This window comes from Pleurodeles waltl, unplaced genomic scaffold (assembly GCF_031143425.1).
Source record: "Pleurodeles waltl isolate 20211129_DDA unplaced genomic scaffold, aPleWal1.hap1.20221129 scaffold_39, whole genome shotgun sequence".
Classification (NCBI taxonomy): Eukaryota; Metazoa; Chordata; class Amphibia; order Caudata; family Salamandridae; genus Pleurodeles; species Pleurodeles waltl.
Genome location: NW_027150097.1, coordinates 4,917,501 through 4,934,346, shown reverse-complemented (window position 1 = coordinate 4,934,346; position 16,846 = coordinate 4,917,501). Strand labels below are relative to the sequence as shown.

At 44.4% G+C, this 16,846-nt stretch overlaps 3 non-coding genes across 3 annotated transcripts; all 3 read left to right on the top strand.

Annotated features, from left to right (window-relative positions):
- The first annotated feature begins 235 nt into the window (after positions 1 to 235).
- Positions 236 to 307, top strand: TRNAE-UUC (transfer RNA glutamic acid (anticodon UUC)). Its single transcript has one exon. It is a non-coding gene; the product is annotated as a tRNA-Glu (tRNA).
- Positions 308 to 3,202: 2,895 nt separating this feature from the next.
- TRNAE-UUC (transfer RNA glutamic acid (anticodon UUC)) lies at positions 3,203 to 3,274 on the top strand. The gene has a single exon. It is a non-coding gene; the product is annotated as a tRNA-Glu (tRNA).
- Positions 3,275 to 15,068: 11,794 nt separating this feature from the next.
- On the top strand, positions 15,069 to 15,140 carry TRNAE-UUC (transfer RNA glutamic acid (anticodon UUC)). The gene has a single exon. It is a non-coding gene; the product is annotated as a tRNA-Glu (tRNA).
- The last annotated feature ends 1,706 nt before the right edge of the window (positions 15,141 to 16,846 follow it).

Sequence of the window (16,846 nt, the reverse complement as noted above, 5' to 3'; positions counted from 1 at the left end):
GTGTCCTGGGCTCTGTGTATGTGTAGAAGTTCTAAGGTTGTAAATAATGAGACCTGACAGGTTGTGGCAGAAATGATGACTTCTGGTCATTCCTTCTCTTTTGTCAGAAGTGAGGTGTCTGTTACCCCAATTGATTGTGTACTACTGAGAAGAACAATATAACTCTCAGTGTACGGAATGCAGTGTGACCGTGGGAGACACCTCACATACACTGAGCTGTATGCGAGGTCACAGTTCCCATATGGTCTAGCGGTTAGGAATCCTGGTTTTCACCCAGGCGGCCAGGGTTCGACTCCCGGTATGGGAAATCCATTTTTTTTTCACTACTCAGACATTTTAATCTTTCTCCGATTTTTTCTATAAACCTAAATGCACCTAAAGTCTTAATAAATGTCACTTGCTTTGTCTTCTGCTTCCATCTAATGCCGTCAGAGGTTTACACCGACCCCCAAATCTACTGCCCTCTCTCCCCAGCCCTTGACCTGTACATTAATACTATGAAGGGTTATTCCTTGTTTTTCTTTTATTGCACAACAAAAAGTACAGATTATATAATGAGACCAGGGCACAGAGAAGAAGGCAGCAATTGACTGTGGTCCCACCATGGGAAATTCACATTTTATTACCTGCCCCGTCCATACTGTGGGTTCATCATTTGTTTTATGACATGATTCCCCTGCTGTGTTGTTTCTAGTATAAGACTTGAGCACTTTATGTGTTTTATATCATCTGTGATATTGCAGCTGCTGTTTGCAGTGTCCACATTTTGCAACCAATGTGCTTTGTACCCTCACTGCTGCTCTCTCAGAGAGGGTAGGCTGAACACTACAGGTAGTATCAGACACCAGAGATGCCTCCTGTACCTGGAATAAAACTCTGCTTCTTTGTAAGAAATACAGGGGTGAAGATCTGCTGCATTCACAGTGACCCACTGAGTCTTTTACAAAGGTTCCCAGCCGTGCAAAGACTCTTGGTGGTTAGTTAAGGGGCCATGCTAAATGGAGATTCCGAAGCATCAGACGAGACTTTTTCTTTGTTTCTGCATCAGCAAAAGTATATTTCTGTTTTTATGTTATTACTTGTGAAATACACATTTTAGTTGTGCTGTTGGACTTGTCATCTTTGATTTACAGTGTGAACGAATTCAAGCGATAGACAGTAGGTGGCGACTGACACTGCTTCAGGACTCCTAGGGTTGAGGATCGTGGACGTTGGTTCCATCGTGTAATGATTAGCACTCTGGACTCTGAATCCAGCAATCTGAGTTCCAATATCGGTAGGACCTGGAATGTTTGTAATAATACTTTTGTTTTAATTTATTGCAGGTCTTGAGCAGGAAACCATTTGTATCTCTGACATAACCCGTCTCTTCCTGTTTTCATTCCCCTCGTGGTTTCTGCGGCTTGGGGGCATCTATACATTATTCTATAGGCGTTGCTGGGGGCACGTGATGCTACACATAGGTGTTGTCTACGTTCTGTGTGTGTGTGGACACCTCTCTACTCTGGCTACACAACAGTAAGATGCACAGTGTGGACCTGACTCCACGCGGCCTTCACACCGGATAACTTACAAGGAGAGAGAAACTTACGGAAATGTACGGTGTGAAAGAACGACTTTACCAAAGTGTTAATGTATGAAATTGCCCTTTGCTTTTTTTTTGGTGAGTTGCAAATGGTAACCTTTGACTAAAGCAAGTACCCAAAAATAAACAGTTTTCAGCTGGACTCATATAACTTGCATTTGCAGTGGAAGATCTGCCTGGAGCAGTATATGAGTGTGAAAAGGTCTCTAGTTTTGTCTTGAAATACCAGAGACTTCGGCGCTCTCCACCTTTCTCCTTCGACATCACATCCTGATGCTGAACAGTATTAGCACATAAATGAATAAAAAACTGGCTGACGTGTACATGCACACGTGTGCATATGTACCACGGTGCTATAGTCTGATGACATATATGTGCCAGTCTGTGGGGTCAAAGGGCAGTCAGAAGTTACTGGGCCACAGTTGTATCAATGAGGACTGTGTACTTCCTGTGCCCTGGGGCATTCGTACTCTGGTCCCTCAAACTAGGGTGGAAGCCCCCCTTTAGCACATGACTCTCAGAATAACAAGTCAGAGCAGACATTAGTGTAACTGGGTACTCACACTTGTGAAAGGCGCAAGTGCAAGTAGTGAACTGCAACCTGACCTCACAGCATACACTTTAGACATCCATTGTAAACACACACACATATTTTCAGTCTAACTTGTTTACATTTTACATCAATAAATATGGTAATATTTGTACTTGAAATGTTTAATTTGCCTACCTTTGGCGCATATTCCTAGTACCTTATATTTTAACTTTTCTCCATTCGGGTGTATACAATTGGTATAATGTCAGAAAGGGAGAAGACGACCGAGAATTCCTAAGAATGTGCGCTTACGTGCTTTTAAGAACATATGTCTGGTGTTGTGACAAAACAGCAGTGACCACTTCAGCTCAGCACTTGCTTCTTCCTCTGCTGTCCCAAAATACTGTGGAATTACTAGTATCTGCGCCTCTGACAAGGCTGCTGACATCCAATTGATGATTCGTAGGCTTGTGGGCTCTGAGTGCTTTGGCTGTGCTGCCCCCTGGCGGTCACTCTGTGAAGATGCAGGTACCTGGGAACAACCCAGACTACTTCTGAGCTGCTTCTTCTCTGTGTGAACCAATCCAGTGTCAGGACTGGAGTCGGTGCTGTTAGTAGATAGAGAAGGAGTATAACTCGAGCCCCAGGAGGGCAGCCTGGAGCCTGTGACAGGTGCAGGGGAGTGTCGTCAAGGAAGCAGCTGGAAGATAACTGGAGAGGGGTCTGTGGGGCCATCAGTCTGGTGAGGAAACCCAGGAGTCAAGGGGTGTCCTGCGGGAGGGGCGTGGCTTTGTCTGGCTCAAGGGGAGGGGTTAGTAATAGTCAATGCAGGGACTGCTGCTGTCCTCCGTGTCCTGGGCTCTGTGTATGTGTAGAAGTTCTAAGGTTGTAAATAATGAGACCTGACAGGTTGTGGCAGAAATGATGACTTCTGGTCATTCCTTCTCTTTTGTCAGAAGTGAGGTGTCTGTTACCCCAATTGATTGTGTACTACTGAGAAGAACAATATAACTCTCAGTGTACGGAATGCCGTGTGACCTTGGGAGACACCTCACATACACTGAGCTGTATGAAGAGGTCACAGTTCCCATATGGTCTAGCAGTTAGGATTCCTGGTTTTCACCCAGGCGGCCCGGGTTCGACTCCCGGTATGGGAAATCCATTTTTTGTTTTTCACTACTCAGACATTTTAATCTTTCTCAGTTTTTTTCTATAAACCTAAATGCACCTAAAGTCTTAATAAATGTCACTTGCTTTGTCTTCTGCTTCCATCTAATGCCGTCAGAGGTTTACACCGACCCCCAAATCTACTGCCCTCTCTCCCCAGCCCTTGACCTGTACATTAATACTATGAAGGGTTATTCCTTGTTTTTCTTTTATTGCACAACAAAAAGTACAGATTATATAATGAGACCGGGGCACAGAGAAGAAGGCAGCAATTGACTGTGGTCCCACCATGGGAAATTCGCATTTTATTACCTGCTCCGTCCATACTGTGGGTTCATCATTTGTTTTATGACATGATTCCCCTGCTGTGTTGTTTCTAGTATAAGACTTGAGCACTTTATGTGTTTTATATCATCTGTGATATTGCAGCTGCTGTTTGCAGTGTCCACATTTTGCAACCAGTGTGCTTTGTACCCTCACTGCTACTCTCTCAGAGAGGGTAGGCTGAACACTACAGGTAGTATCAGACACCAGAGATGCCTCCTGTACCTGGAATAAAACTATGCTTCTTTGTAAGAAATACAGGGGTGAAGATCTGCTGCATTCACAGTGACCCACTTTGTCTTTTACAAAGGTTCCCAGCCGTGCAAAGACTCTTGGTGGTTAGTTAAGGGGCCATGCTAAATGGAGATTTCGAAGCATCAGACGAGACGTTTTCTTTGTTTCTGCATCAGCAAAAGTATATTTCTGTTTTTATGTTATTACTTGTGAAATACACATTTTAGTTGTGCTGTTGGACTTGTCATGTTTGATTTACAGTGTGAACGAATTCAAGCGATAGACAGTAGGTGGTGACTGACACTGTCAGGACTCCTAGGGTTGAGGATCGTGGACGTTGGTTCCATCGTGTAATGATTAGCACTCTGGACTCTGAATCCAGCAATCTGAGTTCCAATATCGGTAGGACCTGGAATGTTTGTAATAATACTTTTGTTTTAATTTATTGCAGGTCTTGAGCAGGAAACAATTTGTATCTCTGACATAACCCGTCTCTTCCTATTTTCATTCCCCTCGTGGTTTCTGCGGCTTGGGGGCATCTATACATTATTCTATAGGCGTTGCTGGGGGCACGTGATGCTACACACAGGTGTTGTCTACGTCCTGTGTCTGTGTGGACACCTCTCTACTCTGGCTACACAACAGTAAGATGCACAGTGTGGACCTGACTCCACGCGGCCTTCACACCGGATAACTTACAAGGAGAGAGAAACTTACGGAAATGTACGGTGTGAAAGAACGACTTTACCAAAGTGTTAATGTATGAAATTGCCCTTTGCTTTTTTTTTTGTGAGTTGCAAATGGTAACCTTTGACTAAAGCAAGTACCCAAAAATAAACAGTTTTCAGCTGGACTCATATAACTTGCATTTGCAGTGGAAGATCTGCCTGGAGCAGTATATGAGTGTGAAAAGGTCTCTAGTTTTGTCTTGAAATACCAGAGACGTCGGCGCTCTCCACCTTTCTCCTTCGACATCACATCCTGATGCTGAACAGTATTAGCACATAAATGAATAAAAAACTGGCTGACGTGTACATGCACATGTGTGCATATGTACCACGGTGCTATAGTCTGATGACATGTATGTGCCAGTCTGTGGGGTCAAAGGGCAGTCAGAAGTTACTGGGCCACAGTTGTATCAATGAGGACTGTGTACTTCCTGTGCCCTGGGGCATTCGTACTCTGGTCCCTCAAACTAGGGTGGAAGCCCCCCTTTAGCACATGACTCTCAGAATAACAAGTCAGAGCAGACATTAGTGTAACTGGGTACTCACACTTGTGAAAGGAGCAAGTGCAAGTAGTGAACTGCAACCTGACCTCACAGCATACACTTTAGACATCCTTTGTAAACACACACACATATTTTCAGTCTAACTTGTTTACATTTTACATCAATAAATATGGTAATATTTGTACTTGAAATGTTTAATTTGCCTACCTTTTGCGCATATTCCTAGTACCTTATATTTTAACTTTTCTCCATTCGGGTGTATACAATTGGTATAAAGTCAGAAAGGGAGAAGACGACCGAGAATGCCTAAGAGTGTGTGCTTACATGCTTTTAAGAACATATGTCTGGTGTTGTGACAAAACAGCAGTGACCACTTCAGCTCAGCACTTGCTTCTTCCTCTGCTGCCCCAAAATACTGTGGAATTACTAGTCTCTGCGCCTCTGACAAGGCTGCTGACATCCAATTGATGGTTCTTGGCTTGTTGGCTGTGAGTGCTTTGGCTGTGCTGCCCCCTGGCGGTCACTCTGTGAAGATGGAGGTACCTGGGAACAACCCAGACTACTTCTGAGCTGCTTCTTCTCTGTGTGTACCAATCCAGTGTCAGGACTGGAGTCGGTGCTGTTAGTAGATAGAGAAGGAGTATAACTCGAGCCCCAGGAGGGCAGCCTGGAGCCTGTGACAGGTGCAGGGGAGTGTCGTCAAGGAAGCAGCTGGAAGATAACTGGAGAGGGGTCTGTGGGGCCATCAGTCTGGTGAGGAAACCCAGGAGTCAAGGGGTGTCCTGGGGGAGGGGCGTGGCTTTGTCTGGCTCAAGGGGAGGGGTTAGTAATAGTCAATGCAGGGACTGCTGCTGTCCTCCGTGTCCTGGGCTCTGTGTATGTGTAGAAGTTCTAAGGTTGTAAATAATGAGACCTGACAGGTTGTGGCAGAAATGATGACTTCTGGTCATTCCTTCTCTTTTGTCAGAAGTGAGGTGTCTGTTACCCCAATTGATTGTGTACTACTGAGAAGAACAATAGAACTCTCAGTGTACGGAATGCAGTGTGACCGTGGGAGACACCTCACATGGACTGAGCTGTATAAAGAGGTCACAGTTCCCATATGGTCTAGCGGTTAGGATTCCTGGTTTTCACCCAGCCGGCCCAAGTTCGACTCCCGGTATGGGAAATCATTTTTTTTTTTCACTACTCAGACATTTTAATCTTTCTCAGTTTTTTTCTATAAACCTAAATGCACCTAAAGTCTTAATAAATGTCACTTGCTTTGTCTTCTGCTTCCATCTAATGCCGTCAGAGGTTTACACCGACCCCCAAATCTACTGCCCTCTCTCCCCAGCCCTTGACCTGTACATTAATAATATGAAGGGTTATTCCTTGTTTTTCTTTTATTGCACAACAAAAAGTACAGATTATATAATGAGACCGGGGCACAGAGAAGAAGGCAGCAATTGACTGTGGTCCCACCATGGGAAATTCGCATTTTATTACCTGCCCCGTCCATACTGTGGGTTCATCATTTGTTTTATGACATGATTCCCCTGCTGTGTTGTTTCTAGTATAAGACTTGAGTACTTTATGTGTTTTATATCATCTGTGATATTGAAGCTGCTGTTTGCAGTGTCCACATTTTGCAACCAGTGTGCTTTGTACCCTCACTGCTGCTCTCTTAGAGAGGGGAGGCTGAACACTACCGGTAGTATCAGACACCAGAGATGCCTCCTGTATCTGGAATAAAACTCTGCTTCTTTGTAAGAAATACAGGGGTGAAGATCTGCTGCATTCACAGTGACCCACTGAGTCTTTTACAAAGGTTCCCAGCCGTGCAAAGACTCTTGGTGGTTAGTTAAGGGGCCATGCTAAATGGAGATTTCGAAGCATCAGACGAGACGTTTTTTTTGTTTCTGCATCAGCAAAAGTATATTTCTGTTTTTATGTTATTACTTGTGAAATACACATTTTAGTTGTGCTGTTGAATTTGGCATGTTTGATTTACAGTGTGAACGAATTCAAGCGATAGACAGTAGGTGGCGACTGACACTGCTTCAGGACTCCTAGGGTTGAGGATCGTGGACGTTGGTTCCATCGTGTAATGATTAGCACTCTGGACTCTGAATCCAGCAATCTGAGTTCCAATATCGGTAGGACCTGGAATGTTTGTAATAATACTTTTGTTTTAATTTATTGCAGGTCTTGAGCAGGAAACCATTTGTATTTCTGACATAACCCGTCTCTTCCTGTTTTCATTCCCCTCGTGGTTTCTGCGGCTTGGGGGCATCTATACATTATTCTATAGGCGTTGCTGGGGGCACGTGATGCTACACACAGGTGTTGTCTACGTCCTGTGTCTGTGTGGACACCTCTCTACTCTGGCTACATAACAGTAAGATGCACAGTGTGGACCTGACTCCACGCGGCCTTCACACCGGATAACTTACAAGGATAGAAAAACTTCCTGAAATGTACGGTGTGAAAGAACGACTTTACCAAAGTGTTAATGTATGAAATTGCCCTTTGATTTTTTTTTGTGAGTTGCAAATGGTAACCTTTGACTAAAGCAAGTACCCAAAAATAAACAGTTTTCAGCTGGTCTCATATCTTGCATTTGCAGTGGAAGATCTGCCTGGAGCAGTATATGAGTGTGAAAAGGTCTCTAGTTTTGTCTTGAAATACCAGAGACTTCGGCGCTCTCCACCTTTCTCCTTCGACATCACATCCTGATGCTGAACAGTATTAGCACATAAATGAATAAAAAACTGGCTGACGTGTACATGCACATGTGTGCATATGTACCACGGTGCTATAGTCTGATGACATATATGTGCCAGTCTGTGGGGTCAAAGGGCAGTCAGAGGTTACTGGGCCACAGTTGTATCAATGAGGACTGTGTACTTCCTGTGCCCTGGGGCATTCGTACTCTGGTCCCTCAAACTAGGGTGGAAGCCCCCCTTTAGCACATGACTCTCAGAATAACAAGTCAGAGCAGACATTAGTGTAACTGGGTACTCACACTTGTGAAAGGCGCAAGAGCAAGTAGTGAACTGCAACCTGACCTCACAACATACACTTTAGACATCCTTTGTAAACACACACACATATTTTCAGTCTAACTTGTTTACATTTTACATCAATAAATATGGTAATATTTGTACTTGAAATGTTTAATATGCCTACCTTTGGCGCATATTCCTAGTCCCTTATATTTTAACTTTTCTCCATTCGGGTGTATACAATTGGTATAATGTCAGAAAGGGAGAAGACGACCGAGAATGCCTAAGAATGTGCGCTTACATGCTTTTAAGAACATATGTCTGGTGTTGTGACAAAACAGCACTGACCACTTTAGCTCAGCACTTGCTTCTTCCTCTGCTGTCCCAAAATACTGTGGAATTACTAGTCTCTGCGCCTCTGACAGGGCTGCTGACATCCAATTGATGATTCGTAGGCTTGTGGGCTGTGAGTGCTTTGGCTGTGCTGCCCCCTGGCGGTCACTCTGTGAAGATGCAGGTACCTGGGAACAACCCAGACTACTTCTGAGCTGCTTCTTCTCTGTGTGAACCATTCCATTGTCAGGACTGGAGTCGGTGCTGTTAGTAGATAGAGAAGGAGTATAACTCGAGCCCCAGGAGGGCAGCCTGGAGCCTGTGACAGGTGCAGGGGAGTGTCGTCAAGGAAGCAGCTGGAAGATAACTGGAGAGGGGTCTGTGGGGCCATCAGTCTGGTGAGGAAACCCAGGAGTCAAGGGGTGTCCTGGGGGAGGGGCGTGGCTTTGTCTGGCTCAAGGGGAGGGGTTAGTAATAGTCAATGAATGGACTGCTGCTGTCCTCCGTGTCCTGGGCTCTGTGTATGTGTAGAATTTCTAAGGTTGTAAATAATGAGACCTGACAGGTTGTGGCAGAAATGATGACTTCTGGTCATTCCTTCTCTTTTGTCAGAAGTGAGGTGTCTGTTACCCCAATTGATTGTGTACTACTGAGAAGAACAATATAACTCTCAGTGTACGGAATGCCGTGTGACCTTGGGAGACACCTCACATTCACTGAGCTGTATGAAGAGGTCACAGTTCCCATATGGTCTAGCAGTTAGGATTCCTGGTTTTCACCCAGGCAGCCTGGGTTCGACTCCTGGTATGGGAAATCCATTTTTTGTTTTTCACTACTCAGACATTTTAATCTTTCTCAGTTTTTTTCTATAAACCTAAATGCACCTAAAGTCTTAATAAATGTCACTTGCTTTGTCTACTGCTTCCATCTAATGCCGTCAGAGGTTTACACCGACCCCCAAATCTACTGCCCTCTCTCCCCAGCCCTTGACCTGTACATTAATACTATGAAGGGTTATTCCTTGTTTTTCTTTTATTGCACAACAAAAAGTACAGATTATATAATGAGACCGGGGCACAGAGAAGAAGGCAGCAATTGACTGTGGTCCCACCATGGGAAATTCGCATTTTATTACCTGCCCCGTCCATACTGTGGGTTCATCATTTGTTTTATGACATGATTCCCCTGCTGTGTTGTTTCTAGTATAAGACTTGAGCACTTTATGTGTTTTATATCATCTGTGATATTGCAGCTGCTGTTTGCAGTGTCCACATTTTGCAACCAGTGTGCTTTGTACCCTCACTGCTGCTCTCTCAGAGAGGGTAGGCTGAACACTACAGGTAGTATCAGACATCAGAGATGCCTCCTGTACCTGGAATAAAACTATGCTTCTTTGTAAGAAATACAGGGGTGAAGATCTGCTGCATTCACAGTGACCCACTTTGTCTTTTACAAAGGTTCCCAGCCGTGCAAAGACTCTTGGTGGTTAGTTAAGGGGCCATGCTAAATGGAGATTTCGAAGCATCAGACGAAACGTTTTCTTTGTTTCTGCATCAGCAAAAGTATATTTCTGTTTTTATGTTATTACTTGTGAAATACACATTTTAGTTGTGCTGTTGTACTTGTCATGTTTGATTTACAGTGTGAACGAATTCAAGCGATAGACAGTAGGTGGTGACTGACACTGTCAGGACTCCTAGGGTTGAGGATCGTGGACGTTGGTTCCATCGTGTAATGATTAGCACTCTGGACTCTGAATCCAGCAATCTGAGTTCCAATATCGGTAGGACCTGGAATGTTTGTAATAATACTTTTGTTTTAATTTATTGCAGGTCTTGAGCAGGAAACAATTTGTATCTCTGACATAACCCGTCTCTTCCTATTTTCATTCCCCTCGTGGTTTCTGCGGCTTGGGGGCATCTATACATTATTCTATAGGCGTTGCTGGGGGCACGTGATGCTACACACAGGTGTTGTCTACGTCCTGTGTCTGTGTGGACACCTCTCTACTCTGGCTACACAACAGTAAGATGCACAGTGTGGACCTGACTCCACGCGGCCTTCACACCGGATAACTTACAAGGAGAGAGAAACTTACGGAAATGTACGGTGTGAAAGAACAACTTTACCAAAGTGTTAATGTATGAAATTGCCCTTTGCTTTTTTTTTTGTGAGTTGCAAATGGTAACCTTTGACTAAAGCAAGTACCCAAAAATAAACAGTTTTCAGCTGGACTCATATAACTTGCATTTGCAGTGGAAGATCTGCCTGGAGCAGTATATGAGTGTGAAAAGGTCTCTAGTTTTGTCTTGAAATACCAGAGACGTCGGCGCTCTCCACCTTTCTCCTTCGACATCACATCCTGATGCTGAACAGTATTAGCACATAAATGAATAAAAAACTGGCTGACGTGTACCTGCACACGTGTGCATATGTACCACGGTGCTATAGTCTGATGACATATATGTGCCAGTCTGTGGGGTCAAAGGGCAGTCAGAAGTTACTGGGCCACAGTTGTATCAATGAGGACTGTGTACTTCCTGTGCCCTGGGGCATTCGTACTCTGGTCCCTCAAACTAGGGTGGAAGCCCCCCTTTAGCACATGACTCTCAGAATAACAAGTCAGAGCAGACATTAGTGTAACTGGGTACTCACACTTGTGAAAGGCGCAAGTGCAAGTAGTGAACTGCAACCTGACCTCACAGCATACACTTTAGACATCCATTGTAAACACACACACATATTTTCAGTCTAACTTGTTTACATTTTACATCAATAAATATGGTAATATTTGTACTTGAAATGTTTAATTTGCCTACCTTTGGCGCATATTCCTAGTACCTTATATTTTAACTTTTCTCCATTCGGGTGTATACAATTGGTATAATGTCAGAAAGGGAGAAGACGACCGAGAATGCCTAAGAATGTGCGCTTACATGCTTTTAAGAACATATGTCTGGTGTTGTGACAAAACAGCAGTGACCACTTCAGCTCAGCACTTGCTTCTTCCTCTGCTGTCCCAAAATACTGTGGAATTACTAGTATCTGCGCCTCTGACAAGGCTGCTGACATCCAATTGATGATTCGTAGGCTTGTGGGCTCTGAGTGCTTTGGCTGTGCTGCCCCCTGGCGGTCACTCTGTGAAGATGCAGGTACCTGGGAACAACCCAGACTACTTCTGAGCTGCTTCTTCTCTGTGTGAACCAATCCAGTGTCAGGACTGGAGTCGGTGCTGTTAGTAGATAGAGAAGGAGTATAACTCGAGCCCCAGGAGGGCAGCCTGGAGCCTGTGACAGGTGCAGGGGAGTGTCGTCAAGGAAGCAGCTGGAAGATAACTGGAGAGGGGTCTGTGGGGCCATCAGTCTGGTGAGGAAACCCAGGAGTCAAGGGGTGTCCTGCGGGAGGGGCGTGGCTTTGTCTGGCTCAAGGGGAGGGGTTAGTAATAGTCAATGCAGGGACTGCTGCTGTCCTCCGTGTCCTGGGCTCTGTGTATGTGTAGAAGTTCTAAGGTTGTAAATAATGAGACCTGACAGGTTGTGGCAGAAATGATGACTTCTGGTCATTCCTTCTCTTTTGTCAGAAGTGAGGTGTCTGTTACCCCAATTGATTGTGTACTACTGAGAAGAACAATATAACTCTCAGTGTACGGAATGCCGTGTGACCTTGGGAGACACCTCACATACACTGAGCTGTATGAAGAGGTCACAGTTCCCATATGGTCTAGCAGTTAGGATTCCTTGTTTTCACCCAGGCGGCCCGGGTTCGACTCCCGGTATGGGAAATCCATTTTTTTTTCACTACTCAGACATTTTAATCTTTCTCCGATTTTTTCTATAAACCTAAATGCACCTAAAGTCTTAATAAATGTCACTTGCTTTGTCTTCTGCTTCCATCTAATGCCGTCAGAGGTTTACACCGACCCCCAAATCTACTGCCCTCTCTCCCCAGCCCTTGACCTGTACATTAATACTATGAAGGGTTATTCCTTGTTTTTCTTTTATTGCACAACAAAAAGTACAGATTATATAATGAGACCAGGGCACAGAGAAGAAGGCAGCAATTGACTGTGGTCCCACCATGGGAAATTCGCATTTTATTACCTGCCCCGTCCATACTGTGGGTTCATCATTTGTTTTATGACATGATTCCCCTGCTGTGTTGTTTCTAGTATAAGACTTGAGCACTTTATGTGTTTTATATCATCTGTGATATTGCAGCTGCTGTTTGCAGTGTCCACATTTTGCAACCAATGTGCTTTGTACCCTCACTGCTGCTCTCTCAGAGAGGGTAGGCTGAACACTACAGGTAGTATCAGACACCAGAGATGCCTCCTGTACCTGGAATAAAACTCTGCTTCTTTGTAAGAAATACAGGGGTGAAGATCTGCTGCATTCACAGTGACCCACTGAGTCTTTTACAAAGGTTCCCAGCCGTGCAAAGACTCTTGGTGGTTAGTTAAGGGGCCATGCTAAATGGAGATTCCGAAGCATCAGACGAGACTTTTTCTTTGTTTCTGCATCAGCAAAAGAATATTTCTGTTTTTATGTTATTACTTGTGAAATACACATTTTAGTTGTGCTGTTGGACTTGTCATGTTTGATTTACAGTGTGAACGAATTCAAGCGATAGACAGTAGGTGGCGACTGACACTGCTTCAGGACTCCTAGGGTTGAGGATCGTGGACGTTGGTTCCATCGTGTAATGATTAGCACTCTGGACTCTGAATCCAGCAATCTGAGTTCCAATATCGGTAGGACCTGGAATGTTTGTAATAATACTTTTGTTTTAATTTATTGCAGGTCTTGAGCAGGAAACCATTTGTATCTCTGACATAACCCGTCTCTTCCTGTTTTCATTCCCCTCGTGGTTTCTGCGGCTTGGGGGCATCTATACATTATTCTATAGGCGTTGCTGGGGGCACGTGATGCTACACATAGGTGTTGTCTACGTTCTGTGTGTGTGTGGACACCTCTCTACTCTGGCTACACAACAGTAAGATGCACAGTGTGGACCTGACTCCACGCGGCCTTCACACCGGATAACTTACAAGGAGAGAGAAACTTACGGAAATGTACGGTGTGAAAGAACGACTTTACCAAAGTGTTAATGTATGAAATTGCCCTTTGCTTTTTTTTGGTGAGTTGCAAATGGTAACCTTTGACTAAAGCAAGTACCCAAAAATAAACAGTTTTCAGCTGGACTCATATAACTTGCATTTGCAGTGGAAGATCTGCCTGGAGCAGTATATGAGTGTGAAAAGGTCTCTAGTTTTGTCTTGAAATACCAGAGACTTCGGCGCTCTCCACCTTTCTCCTTCGACATCACATCCTGATGCTGAACAGTATTAGCACATAAATGAATAAAAAACTGGCTGACGTGTACATGCACACGTGTGCATATGTACCACGGTGCTATAGTCTGATGACATATATGTGCCAGTCTGTGGGGTCAAAGGGCAGTCAGAAGTTACTGGGCCACAGTTGTATCAATGAGGACTGTGTACTTCCTGTGCCCTGGGGCATTCGTACTCTGGTCCCTCAAACTAGGGTGGAAGCCCCCCTTTAGCACATGACTCTCAGAATAACAAGTCAGAGCAGACATTAGTGTAACTGGGTACTCACACTTGTGAAAGGCGCAAGTGCAAGTAGTGAACTGCAACCTGACCTCACAGCATACACTTTAGACATCCATTGTAAACACACACACATATTTTCAGTCTAACTTGTTTACATTTTACATCAATAAATATGGTAATATTTGTACTTGAAATGTTTAATTTGCCTACCTTTGGCGCATATTCCTAGTACCTTATATTTTAACTTTTCTCCATTCGGGTGTATGCAATTGGTATAATGTCAGAAAGGGAGAAGACGACCGAGAATGCCTAAGAATGTGCGCTTACATGCTTTTAAGAACATATGTCTGGTGTTGTGACAAAACAGCAGTGACCACTTCAGCTCAGCACTTGCTTCTTCCTCTGCTGTCCCAAAATACTGTGGAATTACTAGTCTCTGCGCCTCTGACAAGGCTGCTGACATCCAATTGATGATTCGTAGGCTTGTGGGCTCTGAGTGCTTTGGCTGTGCAGCCCACTGGCGGTCACTCTGTGAAGATGCAGGTACCTGGGAACAACCCAGACTACTTCTGAGCTGCTTCTTCTCTGTGTGAACCAATCCAGTGTCAGGACTGGAGTCGGTGCTGTTAGTAGATAGAGAAGGAGTATAACTCGAGCCCCAGGAGGGCAGCCTGGAGCCTGTGACTGGTGCAGGGGAGTGTTGTCAAGGAAGCAGCTGGAAGATAACTGGAGAGGGGTCTGTGGGGCCATCAGTCTGGTGAGGAAACCCAGCAGTCAAGGGGTGTCCTGGGGGAGGGGCGTGGCTTTGTCTGGCTCAAGGGGAGGGGTTAGTAATAGTCAATGCAGGGACTGCTGCTGTCCTCCGTGTCCTGGGCTCTGTGTATGTGTAGAAGTTCTAAGGTTGTAAATAATGAGACCTGACAGGTTGTGGCAGAAATGATGACTTCTGGTCATTCCTTCTCTTTTGTCAGAAGTGAGGTGTCTGTTACCCCAATTGATTGTGTACTACTGAGAAGAACAATATAACTCTCAGTGTACGGAATGCCGTGTGACCTTGGGAGACACCTCACATACACTGAGCTGTATGAAGAGGTCACAGTTCCCATATGGTCTAGCAGTTAGGATTCCTGGTTTTCACCCAGGCAGCCTGGGTTCGACTCCCGGTATGGGAAATCCATTTTTTGTTTTTCACTACTCAGACATTTTAATCTTTCTCAGTTTTTTTCTATAAACCTAAATGCGCCTAAAGTCTTAATAAATGTCACTTGCTTTGTCTTCTGCTTCCATCTAATGCCGTCAGAGGTTTACACCGACCCCCAAATCTACTGCCCTCTCTCCCCAGCCCTTGACCTGTACATTAATACTATGAAGGGTTATTCCTTGTTTTTCTTTTATTGCACAACAAAAAGTACAGATTATATAATGAGACCGGGGCACAGAGAAGAAGGCAGCAATTGACTGTGGTCCCACCATGGGAAATTCGCATTTTATTACCTGCCCCGTCCATACTGTGGGTTCATCATTTGTTTTATGACATGATTCCCCTGCTGTGTTGTTTCTAGTATAAGACTTGAGCACTTTATGTGTTTTATATCATCTGTGATATTGTAGCTGCTGTTTGCAGTGTCCACATTTTGCAACCAGTGTGCTTTGTACCCTCACTGCTGCTCTCTCAGAGAGGGTAGGCTGAACACTACAGGTAGTATCAGACACCAGAGATGCCTCCTGTACCTGGAATAAAACTATGCTTCTTTGTAAGAAATACAGGGGTGAAGATCTGCTGCATTCACAGTGACCCACTTTGTCTTTTACAAAGGTTCCCAGCCGTGCAAAGACTCTTGGTGGTTAGTTAAGGGGCCATGCTAAATGGAGATTTCGAAGCATCAAACGAGACGTTTTCTTTGTTTCTGCATCAGCAAAAGTATATTTCTGTTTTTATGTTATTACTTGTGAAATACACATTTTAGTTGTGCTGTTGGACTTGTCATGTTTGATTTACAGTGTGGACGAATTCAAGCGATAGACAGTAGGTGGTGACTGACACTGTCAGGACTCCTAGGGTTGAGGATCGTGGACGTTGGTTCCATCGTGTAATGATTAGCACTCTGGACTCTGAATCCAGCAATCTGAGTTCCAATATCGGTAGGACCTGGAATGTTTGTAATAATACTTTTGTTTTAATTTATTGCAGGTCTTGAGCAGGAAACAATTTGTATCTCTGACATAACCCGTCTCTTCCTATTTTCATTCCCCTCGTGGTTTCTGCGGCTTGGGGGCATCTATACATTATTCTATAGGCGTTGCTGGGGGCACGTGATGCTACACACAGGTGTTGTCTACGTCCTGTGTCTGTGTGGACACCTCTCTACTCTGGCTACACAACAGTAAGATGCACAGTGTGGACCTGACTCCACGCGGCCTTCACACCGGATAACTTACAAGGAGAGAGAAACTTACGGAAATGTACGGTGTGAAAGAACGACTTTACCAAAGTGTTAATGTATGAAATTGCCCTTTGCTTTTTTTTTTGTGAGTTGCAAATGGTAACCTTTGACTAAAGCAAGTACCCAAAAATAAACAGTTTTCAGCTGGACTCATATAACTTGCATTTGCAGTGGAAGATCTGCCTGGAGCAGTATATGAGTGTGAAAAGGTCTCTAGTTTTGTCTTGAAATACCAGAGACGTCGGCGCTCTCCACCTTTCTCCTTCGACATCACATCCTGATGCTGAACAGTATTAGCACATAAATGAATAAAAAACTGGCTGATGTGTACATGCACATGTGTGCATATGTACCACGGTGCTATAGTCTGATGACATGTATGTGCCAGTCTGTGGGGTCAAAGGGCAGTCAGAAGTTACTGGGCCACAGTTGTA